General features: G+C 42.3%; 1 protein-coding gene across 1 annotated transcript in view; it reads left to right on the forward strand.

The window, feature by feature from the left end:
• The window catches only part of PARVA (parvin alpha), a 202,872-nt gene that overhangs the window by 9,598 nt on the left and 179,690 nt on the right, over window positions 1–13,584 (forward strand). The window lies entirely within an intron of this gene.

Below are 13,584 nucleotides of genomic sequence, written 5' to 3' on the forward strand. Positions count from 1 at the left end.
GAGCCCGGGGAGAGCCGCGTAGCTCCAGGGCCGGGGAGGCGGCGCCCTCCGGTAGGCCCCAAGTCCTCTCTCTCTTGGCCCTCTGCGCCACCGGCTGCTGGCATTTCTAAAGTGGTTGCTGCAACTTAGCTGGTTGACTTAAACCCTGTTTCCCTTTTATTTGGACTTTGAAATCGTCTTGCTTCCTTGACCAGGCGACGTCATGATGCAGCGTGATCCAGGGTGGATTCATTACCCACCTAGCAGACTCTGTTACTGAGTAGCTCAACCTCTACTGGTCGTTGAATGAATGAGTGAAGGGCTGTCTGTTTAGGCTTTCCAACCCTCTGTGTTAAATGCCCTCAAAATCTGGCTCAGGCACACACATTTAGCATCCTGTGCCTATCACTCTGTGTGCTCAAGGGGGGCGGGCCCTTACAAAAAACACTCTTATTTTCTTTTTGCCACCGGGGTGAATTGAGGCCATCTGATTTTTCTCCCAGGGCTGTTTGCATGGGAGATAGTTTGTTTCATGGGCGGTTTGCGTGGATAGTTTGTATCCTGGTTTTTGATCTGGAAAAATGAGGTAGCAGTTTATAAGAAATACAAGAGAAAAGTGCGTTCATACATGTTGCTTTGAAAATTCCCTTTTCATCCACTGCTGAGAATTGGGAGTAAACTTTGAAGTCTGGCATTGCTAAAGTGTTAAAAAACAAAACAAAACAAAACAAAACAAAACAGGCTTCATGTCCGAGTAAAATGCATCCGAGAACTTCGGTTTTGAGAAGAGAAGTTTTGAGAATAACATTTCAGCTTTTGGTCAAACTTGTCAGAAAGAGTTGGAGTTATTTTCTGTAAGGAAGTGAGAGGCATCAAAAACAAACAGGTTTCTACCTCAATTTGATTGTTATCAATATTGGTAATAGTATTAATATTTTGGGTTTGGAAGCTATATGTAGGCATGCTAGAAGCTACTTACTCCCAGTTCCATGCTTGAGGAATCACTCTCTGCCATGCTCTTTGATCATGTGGGAATCACACCTGGAAATTGAACATTCAAAGCATGCCTTCAGTCCTGATTAATGTTTCTGAACTTTATTTGGATAGTGCATAGTTGACAGCAAATCACGAGATCTTGGGTGGGAAAGTATGCATTTCTAGACTGCCTTTCTGATTGCTGCAGAATTCCTGATAGGGGCTCTCTAGCTTCATCCTGAGTAACTCAAAACTGCTCCAACTCATCACCTGCAAGGTCACTTCATTTCTCCTTTGCATCTCATTATAGTTGTTTATTGCAAGAAAAAAAAAAAACTTTGGTCTTTCTTTTACATAGTGCTTTTTGGTTTTTGGAGCTACATGGGAGGGTAATTCACATTTCTGAAGGGAGTTCATCTACTCCTTGATGTCATCCTAGCCCAAAAGTCCATGATCTTATAGCTGATCTTATAGACATGGTTTCATGGTTTTCATGCATCTCATCTCTTCAGTTTTGGACAGAGCTGCAGAATATAGGTTAAAGATAGTACTGCAGAGATAGTACAGTGGGGAAGGCCTTGCACACAACCAACCCAGGTCCAGTGCTAAACAATGCATATGGTCTTCCAAGACCCACCAGGAGCAATTCATGAACACAGACCCAGGACTAAGCCCGGTTCATCACAAAGTATGACCTCATAACAGAAAAAATACAAAAAACCAAGTTTTTGAAAATAGTTTAGTGAGGGGCCAACAGTAAGGGGAGGGCAGATTTGAGGGAACCCCAGCCAGAGAAGATGGGAAAAGCGACCTCCCCTATAGACTGACTGGACAAGGATAGCAAGGGGACCCCTTTTAGATTTAGCATTGGGAAAGAAGGCTTTTTTGGCAGGTACTGAAGTTATTGAGGGATACAGAAACAAGGAGATGGAGGGAGACAGTGGGTCAGAGAAACTTTAGTAGTATTTTCACTCTTTGTGAACCTCTTGTTGGTACTTTCCATTGGCTGAATTAAGTGGGAAGTCTCCAGAGCCAGAGAATCTTAATGATGTGTAGTTTGTTGGGTCAGCAACTTTTAGAAACAGGGCAACTTTTGGAGCATAGGTCATTGATAGGGGTGGGGGAAATGGGGAGTAGCACCTCCTCTCAAAGTGAGCTGGCCAGAAGTCAGCACAGTGCAAGGATTCCATTTGAAAGGTTAGAACAGAGCTTCTACCTCCATTGATTGTTCTGCATAGAATCCACTCTCTGTTAATCCACCAAAGACTGCTTTTCTTTATTCTGTCATTGCCTTTGCTGATGGTATTTGCTGTCAGCCTATTCAGAGACATATATTTTTTGCAGTGCAGATCTGTAGGAGTTTGTTTGGGTGTTCAGATCTTATTCTTGACTCTGTACTCAGGATTCACTACTGATGATGTTCCAGGGACCCTATGGGGTGCCAGAGATCAAATTTAGGTCAGCCATGTACAGGGGAAACTCCCTATCTGCTATACTATCTCTCTAGCTCCTACTCAAAGCCATTTTCATGTTTGTTGCCCCCAAACCATTCCCTTCCCTATATTAAGTTTACTCAATTTAATTTGAAACCAGATCTTATTTTTATCCTTGTTAGCACTGGTTCTGGATCTGCAAACCAAACCATAGCATGTAAATAGACGAAGGAAGAACACCCATGCTTGCTGCTATAGTTGGTAATTCTAATGCCTGTTATAGGAGACAGTAGATTGGTCTGTTTGAAAAGGCCTTCCTCTTGCTAACCATGTGCTCGGGCTCTGTGACCCATGCTTTAACTGTCAAAGGTTCACTATTCTTCACTTTAGTGGCAAGATTCTGTCTTTTTCAGGATGTCTCATAGTTACAATTCTGTGCTTGGCTGAACTTGACTAGTCCCCCTCCCTAATGTTCTAGAACTTTCATGATTACTCAAGATCACTGACATTGGAGTATAAACAAATTAGCTCAATGATTTGGCATAAAGTTTTCCTGAGCCCAAGTTTTCCATTCATTTGATTCCAGTTGTGTCTTGTAGATTGGACACAGAAAAATAAAAAACATTAATGCATGTTAGAGTATTCACGTTATAATTACTATATAAAATGTGTCTTCTGGGGCTGGAGATATAGCATGGAGGTAGGGCGTTTGCCTTTCATGCAGAAGGACGGTAGTTTGAATCTTAGCATCCCATATGGTCCACCGGGCATGCCAGGGGTGATTTCTGAGCGTAAAGCCAGGAGTAACCCCTGAGTGCAGCCAGGTGTGACCCAAAAACCAAAAAAATGTGTCTTCTTAAGAATATCTTATTCATTATGGAATGAGGGTCTCATTTGAGACATACACAAAAGAGTTGATCAATCAGCACTGTTCTCACAAAAGGCTCGAATGCAGTCTTTAGGACCAGAGACTTGTGGATTTGATTCTTATGTTGTGCCTTATTTATTACTATCACATAAGACAAAATTCTTAGTTTCTCATTTTCTGTATTTTCATCTATGTAAGGGAATAGAAATTTTTCACAATTTGCAATTTCTAGGCCTAAATAAGTATATGATATGCATAAGGTGAAAGACATAATGATAGCTATTAAAATTGACAGCTCAAATTTTAGCAGTCTTTAACATTTGAGATTATGTCTTTATTATGAATAACAGGAGATTCTGCAGGTTCATACAGCTTTTACTGACTCATGGCCATAAGAAACCTGGGAAGCTCTACTGTGCTTCCTTTGATAATAGGGCTCCTTCTGTGTAATTGGATATTCTTGTTACCAAATGTCACATTTCAGCATTTTAGTATATCTGGACCCACTCTGATGAGCTGTAACTAAGTGGCTTTAGTTTTCCTTTGTGGATATCTCTTGGGTCCTCATTATATTCTGCACACCCTCCTGTGTAGATTTTCACTCTATCCTTTTAGACCTGACTAGCCAAAGGGCCTTTTTCTTCTCTTTTCAGGTGAACCATCTTGAATTGTATCTGTCAGTGGAAGGTGTCCCAAATTAGGTCAACAGAGAGAGTCCATCTGATTACTTATCCATTTGCTGTATTGCCCTAGAGAGTTTCACATTTAATCAGGTACCTGGGGTATACAGGAAGGTTTTTCATGATTAAGAATTTAATATTTCCTACAGTCATAAGAGTACTTACCACCTTGGTTCTCATTAACTATCTGTTATTGCTGGGGAAAAATCCCGAACTCGGCCCTCTGAGCAACCTTTTTTTGCTTCCTGATCAACTTACACTCTACTTCCCTATGTATCTCCTTTAAACTCTCTCCTTTTGCCGGAGAGATAGCATGGAGGTAGGACGATTGCCTTGCATGCAGAAGGACGGTGGTTCAAATCCCAGCATCCCATATGGTCCCCTGAGCCTGCCAGGAGCTACTTCTGAGCGTAGAGCCAGGAGTAACCCCTGAGCATTGCCGGTGTGGCCCAAAAACAACAACAACAACAAACTCTCTTCTTTCAAACTCCAGGCCCAGAGACAAAAAATTGGTACAGGGTATCTGGGGATAGTTCAGTGAGCTGAAAGTTTGATCCCAGTACCATTCTACGTGCCATGTATGAGCCTGGCAGCACCATGGACTGTAATGTCTGGCTTACCATAACAACTGTGAGCTCCACAACCAAGTGTTTGATATTACCATAACAACAAAGGGAAGGAAGGAAGAAAACTAAAACAATTTTTAAAAATAAAAATAAATTTGGGGGGCCAGAGAGATAGCATGGAGGTAAAATGTTTGCCTTGCATGCAGAAGGATGGTGGTTCAAATCCCGGCATATGGTCCCCCATGCCTGCCAGGAGCGATTTCCGAGCTCATAGCCATGAGTAACCTGAACGCTGGTGAGTGTGACCTAAATACCCCCCCCCCCCAAAAAAAATAATTGGGGCCGGAGCAATAGTGCAGTGGTAAGGAGTTTGCCTTGCACGTGGCTGACGCAGGACAGACCTGGGTTCGATCCCAGGCATCTCATATGGTTCCCCAAGCCAGGAGTGATTTCTGAGTGCATAACCAGGAGTAACCCCTGAGTGTTACCAGGTGTGGCTCAAAAACAAGGACAAAAAACCCTAAAAAATAAAAATAAATTTAGCTTGAAAGACATAGTGCAAAAGTTAGGGCACTTGTTAAGCAGGAAGTTTGGCCATTGTCCTGTTTTAGGCCCTGAACACTACCAGGCATATCTTCTGAACACTGAGCCAGGTGTAACCCCCAAACAAAAACAAAGACAAAAAGCAAAAAACTTACTTGGATCAGAAAGATAGTACAATTGGTAAATGCCAGGTCAGTCTTTGGCACCACATCTCCTCCAAGCCTGGCCAGGAGTACTTCACTGAGGGCTCCTGGGTATGGCCCAAACCCTGCCCCCCAAATAAATAAAGGTAAATTTATTAAAAAGAAAATAAGAAACAGGTTTCTTTAGATTTGGAGATTCGAATGTAGTCTGACTTTGTTGGTCAGTTTTTAGATCTATGAATGCTAGACACTATTATTAATTTCTATGGAAAAATTTTTTAGTACCTCCCAGACTCACAAAATAATTCACAAAAGCATAACAAATAGGAATTCTCAGATTTTAGATACTTGGAAGACCTATACTTGATCTGTTTGTTTAAATTACCTTCATTTTAGTTTCATCTCCCCAGTCTACACCTTACCTCATACTTCATCTGACCAAGTCCCTTCCAAGAAATTTCCTTTTCCCTTTGCTCTGGACTACACTTTTCTGCCTTCTCTCAGGCATAGCCAGCTGTCCTGTATCTCATACCCTGTCTTCTTTTTTATGCTGCCATATTGCTCTACCTTTCTGAAAACTGATTTGAGTTTTACACATTTGTAAAAATCTTGCAACTCTAGTTTTTGCTAAAGCTACTATTGACCAGAAGTTGCCTCTACTGGCTTCTGCCATCCTAGTCACTGCCCTATTCACTGTTTTATTCTTTCATCAATTATTTACTGAGTCTGTGGTGTACCAGGAACTATATTAGATTCTGGGCTATGACTGGGGATAAAAACACAAGAAAAATTCTTCTCCTTCTGGAATTTACATTCTGGTAGGGAAAGCATAAAGGATAAAACTATATAGATTTTTCTTTATCTTTTTGTTTAATTCTCTTCTCTTTAGTCTTAACTAAATTGTATAATAATGATTTATATTTAACATAAAATTTAAAATGTATTAACAGAATTATTCATATTGGGGCCGGGCGGTGGCGCTGGAGGTAAGGTGCCTGCCTTGCCTGCGCTAGCCTAGGACGGACCGCGGTTCGATCCCCCGGTGTCCCATATGGTCCCCCAAGAAGCCAGGAGCAACTTCTGAGCGCATAGTCAGGAGTAACCCCTGAGCGGCACAGGGTGTGGCCCAAAAACCAAAAAAAAAAAAAAAAAAAAAAAAGAATTATTCATATTGATTTTAAAATCTATATGTATAAGGGGAAAAAGAAAAATCTATATATCTATAAAAAATAAAAATTAAGGGGCTGAAGCAGTGGTCCAAGCAGTAGGGCATCTGCCTTGCACATGCTAACCTCGGTTCAATCCCCTGGCATCCCAAATGGTTCCACAAGTCAGGAACTATTTCTGAGCACATAGCCAGGAGTAATCCCTGAACGTCACTGGGTGTGGCCCCAAAAAACGAAACATAAAATAAAATAAAGGCGAAAATTTGCAATAGTTTTTGAAAAAGTTTTTCATCAATTATCATTGATTTATAATTTTGTAGAATTGCAGGGTTTTAGCTGTATTATTCTATATATCTGTAATTGTCACCACCCCCACATCAAAAAAAAAAAAGATCTCTCTTGTATGCTGATGGTAAATATGTTAAGTGCATTAGAATTGGAGATTTTGTTTACAAAGCTGAGTTTACATTGCAGATTCTGGAGAGATAGCACAGCGGTAGGGCATTTGCCTTGCATGCAGCTGACCCAGGATGAACATGGTTCGAATCCCAGCATTCCATATGGTCCCCAAGTCTGCCAGGAGAAATTTCTGAGCACAGAGCCAGGAGTAACCCCTGAGTGCCTCTGGGTATGACCCAAAAACAAAACAAACAAACAAAAAACTACATTGCAGGGACTGGGCAGGGTGATAGGGCAATGGGGGACAGTGGTGGCCAGGAGGAGACGTGAAGACGTGAGGGAAGTGGTATTAGAACAATGTATGAATGAAGCCAACATCAACAGTATTGTAAATCATGGTATCTCAATAAAAGTGGTAAAGAGAAAAGAAAATTGGAGAGATAATACAGGCTTTAAATGTACTTGCCTTAAGCAGAACCTGATTCTATCCTTGGTGTACACTTACGGTTTTCTGAACACCATCAGGAGTGATCCCTGAGCACTGAGCCAAGGGGAAGTCCAGAAAACCACTAGGTGTGGCTTCCAAAAAACCAAAAGTGATAAATTGGCAAATTATGTCTATTTCGTTAGTAGTAATTAGTTCTGTTAAAAGGTGTAAGGCAGGAAAAAGGAGAAATAGTGTTGTAGGACAAAAGATGGTTGAATTTTAAATAAGAGGCCTGGAGGGGATGCTACCAAGAGTATATATGAGGGCCCGGAGAAATAGCACAGCGGCATTTGCCTTGCAAGCAGCCGATCCAGGACCAAAGGTGGTTGGTTCGAATCTCGGTGTCCCATATGGTCCCCTGAGCCTGCCAGGAGCGACTTCTGAGTGTAGAGCCAGGAGTAGCCCCTGAGCACCGCCTGGTGTGGCCCAAAAACCAAAAAAAAAAAAAAAAAAGAGTGTATATGAAAGAGGGAAACTGAGGATGGACGTGGGAGGGACAGCCATGTGCACATTTGGGAGATCAGTGAAGGTCATGGGAAATGGCAAATTCTCTGACCTCAGGCAATCCTTGAAGACTAGTCGAAAGCCTTTGAGTGGAGAAACTGGTGCATTAGCAAAAAAAAGTCTCTGAGAAATTAAAGTGAGTCTGGGAAACTGTGTAGGGTGCTGATAAGTTGAGCTTTTTTTTTTTTTTTTCTCCCAGAGTGAAATGCAGAGGTTTGGGGCGGGAGAGATAGTATGGAGGTAAGGCATTTGCCTTTCATGCAGAAGGTCATCAGTTCGAATCCTGGGATCCCACATGGTCCCCAGAGCCTGCCAGGAGTAATTTCTGAGCATAGAGCCAGGAGTAACCCCTGAGCGCTGCTGGGTGTGACCCAAAAACAAAAACAAACAAACAAAAATAAAAACAAAAAAAAAAGAAATGCAGAGGTTTGTAGGGATTATCATGACCGCACTTGTTTTCATTCGATCTAGCTGATGAAGTTAAATGGAGGAGGGGCAGGGATAGAAGATGGAAAATATCTTAGGAGGATTCTGTAATTTATGGAGTCATTGAGGGTGGAGGGTGTGGTGGTCCGTTTGTGGGTAGGATTTGAAGGCACAGGGATAGTTTGCTCATAAAGTCATGGAAAGCAAAACTCAGATGCCTCTGGGGCTTGAGCTTGGAACCACTGGAAAGATAGCAGATTTTAACTGGGACAGAGAATTCTGCAGGAAGAGCTATTTGGGGGGAAGTGCAGGTGCTTAGTTTGGAGTTCTTTAAGTTAGAGGTGCCTATTGGTTTTCCCTGGGGGATTCTGACTTCCCAGCTGGTTTTAGGAAGCTGAGTCAGGACAAGGTCAAGGAAGAGTCAGTGTGTAGGTCTATTTTTAAAATTAATTTAGGGAGGATTTCCCAAAAAGTGTTCAGAGGGTATGGAGGACCCTCCTGGGGATTCTAGGCCAATCAGGCTATCAGTTCAATATGAAGACCACGGCATGTAGAGCTACTTAGGCCCAGAGGAACCGGAGATTAAACCTACACCCTATTTCCAGTGCTTAGGGGACCATGTGGTACTCATCTAACTGGAATCAATCACAAGCAAGACAAGTTCTGTAGCTGCATAGCCCCTGAACTCTCTGGATCCTGTTTTTTGGGGGGATAATAGCAATAATACAGTGGGTAAGGCATTTGCTGACCTGGGTTTGATCCCTGGCATCCCATATGGTCCCATTAGCCCACCAAGTGTGATTCCTGAGCACAGAACCAATTAGGATTACTCCTGCTGGGTATGGTTCAAAAACAAATGTAAAAGACAAACAAACAACAAAATAGATGACTCATTTGGTTCTTGGAGAATGGGATAGAAAGTACAAGAGCTGAAAGGGTTGAGCTTGGTAGTTTGCGGAGAGTTAAAAGGGGAGAGATGAGCTGGAAGAGCAGAGCTGACAAGGATAGCCTAGATACTAAGTGGCAAGTGAGGCAAAAGGTGCCCCTGCTAGCCCGAGGAATTCCCTTAGGGAAAGCCTCCAGGTCTAGATCTTCACAGACACTCTCTCCTCACTCTCACCTGATCCGGGTATACTCTGGGTAGTGTTTATTCAGCATAATCTCTATCCCTTAGTGATCATCTTCAGAGGGGCTGGAGAAACAGTAGAGTGGAGCAGGTAAGACAGTTGCTTTGCAAGCAGCCAAGGCCAGTTCAATCGCTGATACCATATTTGGTCCCTGCAGTCCTGAGCACAGTCAGATCCACAAAATCAAAAAGAGGGGAGAAAAGCATCATCTTGACACTGTGCTCATGGAACTGGTTCTCTTTGTCACTTCTTTTCAGGCTCCTTCTCAGGCTTTCGTTAACTATTTATCCTCCTGGATTATCACTTGATCATGAGAATGATCTGGTATATCACATACCCCTCCCCACAGTATCTTCCCTACTTCCACGGAGACAGTGATGTTCTACCCACCAACGATTCCCTGTTACATCATTAGCCTGCATCTCTGTCTACAATCCAGATAGCTACATCCTCTACAGTCTCCTGGTTGTTGTATCACATGTATATCCTGCAGATATACATGTCCAAGCATTCATTTGTTCCACTTGCCCAAAAAGTACTCTGCACTGGTCCAGTGCTCTCCAAGATTGGCATTCATCCTCTAATTTCTGTTTTGTTGTTGTTGCTTGTTTGTTTGTTTTTTGTTTTTGGGTCACACCCAGCAGTGCTCAGGGTTACTCCTGGCTCTGAACTCAGAAGTTGCTCCTGGCAGGTACCAGGGACAATATGGGACGCCGGGATTTGAACCACCATTTGTTCTAATCAGCTGCATGCAAGGCAAACACCCTACTGCTGTGCTATCTCTCTGGCCCCTCATCCACTATTTCTGTAGTTGGCATCTTTTCTTCCAAAGAGGCAGATCGTAAACATCTAAGGCTTTGCTGACTCTATGGTTTTTACTCAGCCCTACCTTTGTCAACATAATTTGTGGCTAGGTCCAGTAAGCCTTTACATGTGGACACTGAAATTAGGATGTCACAGTTTTCATGTATCACAAAAGGCATTTTTTATTCTTTTTCAGTTGATAGAAATGAAAAAAAGATTTTTTAGTGATCAGGCAGCACAAACAGAGCAGGCTGAAAAACACTTCTCTACCCTGCTTTGATCCACATACCCAACCCTGTGTAACACTGCCTTAATTCATAAGACTCTGTCTTCTTTGAGATGTTTTGTTTTCATTAACTTATTTTGCCATGCTGGAGATTGAACCTAGGCCTCACTCAAGCAAAGTCAGTGTTCCGTATACAGCCACATCCCCAGTAACCAAGAGATTCATTTTTTGTTGTTGTTGTTGGGTGGGGGGTCACACCCAGCAGCTCTCAGGGGTTACTCTTGGCTCCATGCTCAGAAATTGCTCCTGGCAGGCTCGGGGGACCATATGGGATGCCAGGATTCAAACCAATGACCTTCTGCATGAAAGGCAAAAACGCCTTACCTCCATGCTATCTCTCTGGCCCTGCTTTTTTTTTTTTTTTTTGGTTTTTGGGCCACACCCGGCGGTGCTCAGGGGTTACTCCTGGCTGTCTGCTCAGAAATAGCTCCTGGCAGGCACGGGGGACCATATGGGACACCGGGATTCGAACCAACCACCTTTGGTCCTGGATCGGCTGCTTGCAAGGCAAACGCCACTGTGCTATCTCTCCGGGCCCTTTTTTTTTTTTTTTTTTTTTTTTTTAAAGATTTACAGTCTTTATTTCTCCCTGAAATATACTTGCAGATTCTCTCTTTCTAGCCCTTTCATTTTCAGTCTTTCCTTTGATCTTTTTGCCAGCAGAGTATGCTGGTTTGTTTTGCATAATGGTTGCGCCTTCCAAAGTTCTCAAGGGCGATTCTTGATCAATTGGTTACAAGGTTCAATGCATGAACCTAGAGGTGTTGGGGACCTCTACAGCCTTACCTAGCAATGCTGTAAGGAGGAGGGGTCTTGTGGTGATGGGGACTGAACTCAGGTTCTCATACGTTCTACTCCTTTGCACTATCTCTCTGACCCCTGCTTTTTGTTTCTGCTTTTAATCACACAGATAGTGTCTCCCTTGAAACCAATTTTTTAGTATGACATTCAAGATTTTGCAGATACTCCTTAGTATAGTTTAGCTTCCTATATTTCCCTTTCAGAAACCCTCTACTAGGTCTGAAGTGATGGTACAGTGGGTAGGTTTGATCCCTGATGCCCTGTATGGGTCCATAAACATTACCAAAAATGATCCCTGAGCACAGAGATAAGCCCTGAGCATTGCTGCCAGGTGTAGCCCCAAAGGCCCCAAACAAATAAATGAACAAACAAAAATCCATAAAAAAGAGCCCATTGGGGCCGGAGCTGTGGCACAAGTGGTAAGGCCTTGTGTGTGCTAGCCTAGGACAGACCGCAGTTCGATCCCCGTCATCCCTATGGTCCCCCAAGCCAGGAGCGATTTCTGAGTGCATAGCCAGGTGTAACCCCTGAGTGTCACCAGGTGTGACCGAAAAAAAAAAAAACAAAACAAAACAAAAAAAAGAGCTTTTATTTACCCAAACCACCAGACAGATCTTCATATCCAAACTTTCTTTAACATGTGATAGGTTGTTGCACCCTTTTGCATATGCCATTTCATATTTCTCCAACAAATTCCAGAGTTTCCAAATAAGGCAACAAAAACAAACTTCCTTAATCTACAAACTCCTATTTACTCCTCAAAGTCCGACTCAGATAACCCCTTCTAGATAATGTTGCCTATAATTCTCCTGGCAGAGTGGGCTCTTCCCACTGTAGTGCTGACTACATTGCCATGCCATCTAGAGTAGTTAGTTGTGTGGTCCCAGAGTATGGTGAGAGCCCTCCCACCTTGTGGAATATCCAATATAGTATGATGTGGGAATTTCCATGGAATGAATTCCCCCATATTTACCTTCTTGAAAATAGCCCTCCACTGACTGGGTAATCTTAGTCTCTTTCCCATTGCCCACTTATAACATCAGGGGATTAGGCTCAATCACCTCCTCGAGCCCTTTAGCTCTGAGTTCTCATTTCACCAGGCTTCTCTCAAATTCTGTTTGATTGTCTGTGTAGGGTGGTCTGGGAATGACATCATCACAAAGACCTCTTTCTTCCCTTCACTAATGAAGGCTCCTCTGTGTCGGGAGAAGGAGATGGAAAGCAGGATAAGTGGGACTTGGCCCAAGGACACCTCCATATTAGGAATCAGTCTCCTTGTCTCATGGAATATCTCTGCTTGGTTAACCAGCACTGCTCATAATTATGTTTCAGCCATTGGTACAGGAGAAAAGATGACATCCTCATATAAATATAATTGTAAGCATCAGTAATCTCCACTTGCTGTCATAGAAAAATAAATGTGAGGAAAGCCTGACATTCAATCAGAAAATACTTTCAAAGGCACAATTAAAAGGTACCTTAATTTTTTAAGTGTTCTGTTCTGAGCATTCTTTGTTCTGCAACCCTCTGTCCTTTTTGTTTGGGGACAAAAGGCCCAGGATAAAAATTTTTACTTTTTGTTTGTTTGTTTTGTGGGTCATACCCAGTGACGCTTAGGGGTTAGTCCTGGCTATGCACTCAGAAATCACTCCTGGCTTGAGGGACCATATGGGACACTGGGGGATTGAACCACAGTCCATCCTAGGTTAGTGCATGCAAGGCAAGTTCCCTACTGCTTATGCCACCACTCCAGCCCCAAGAATTTTTACTTTTACTTCCATTTTTCTTGTAGACTCCAGTGGGTAGCATTTGTGTAGCTCAAAGAGGTGTAGACCATTAGGGCTCACCTAGAAATGAGTTCTGCTGGTTTTTACTTAATTATCATTCTATTTGTTCAGATATCATTCTATTTGTTCAGAGGGTTACCAGGCTGCCAGAGCCTGAGCAAATCAACTTGGTGACCTGTGTCCTTGTCTTCTCTTCAAACTAGTCATAGGGAAATGTTGAGCCATGGATGGAAGCAACAGGAAAAATTCATTAATATTTTATTAACTACTGTAGATTCTTTGGGGGAAAGAAGAATAAAACAAATCACTTAGCATCTGCTTTTTCTTAAAAGTTTTCTCTTCCCATTATAAAATTAACTTGTGTTTGTGGGATTTATGGGAAAACGGAGAAAGCAATCATACAAACTTTCAACTCCCAGAGGCAATCATTATTAGCATTCTTTTTTTCTTTCAATTATTTTTCTTCATTTTAATTTTTTAATTTAATATATCCTTTTTATAGACATATCAATTTTTTAATTTTAGTATAATTATTTTTCATGCTATTACAAATCTTATCAAGCAAGTGATTTTATTGTTTTTGTTGTTTGGGCCATCCCTGGCTATGTGT

The sequence above is a fragment of the Suncus etruscus genome, chromosome 9, assembly GCF_024139225.1.
Source record: "Suncus etruscus isolate mSunEtr1 chromosome 9, mSunEtr1.pri.cur, whole genome shotgun sequence".
Lineage (NCBI taxonomy): Eukaryota > Metazoa > Chordata > Mammalia > Eulipotyphla > Soricidae > Suncus > Suncus etruscus.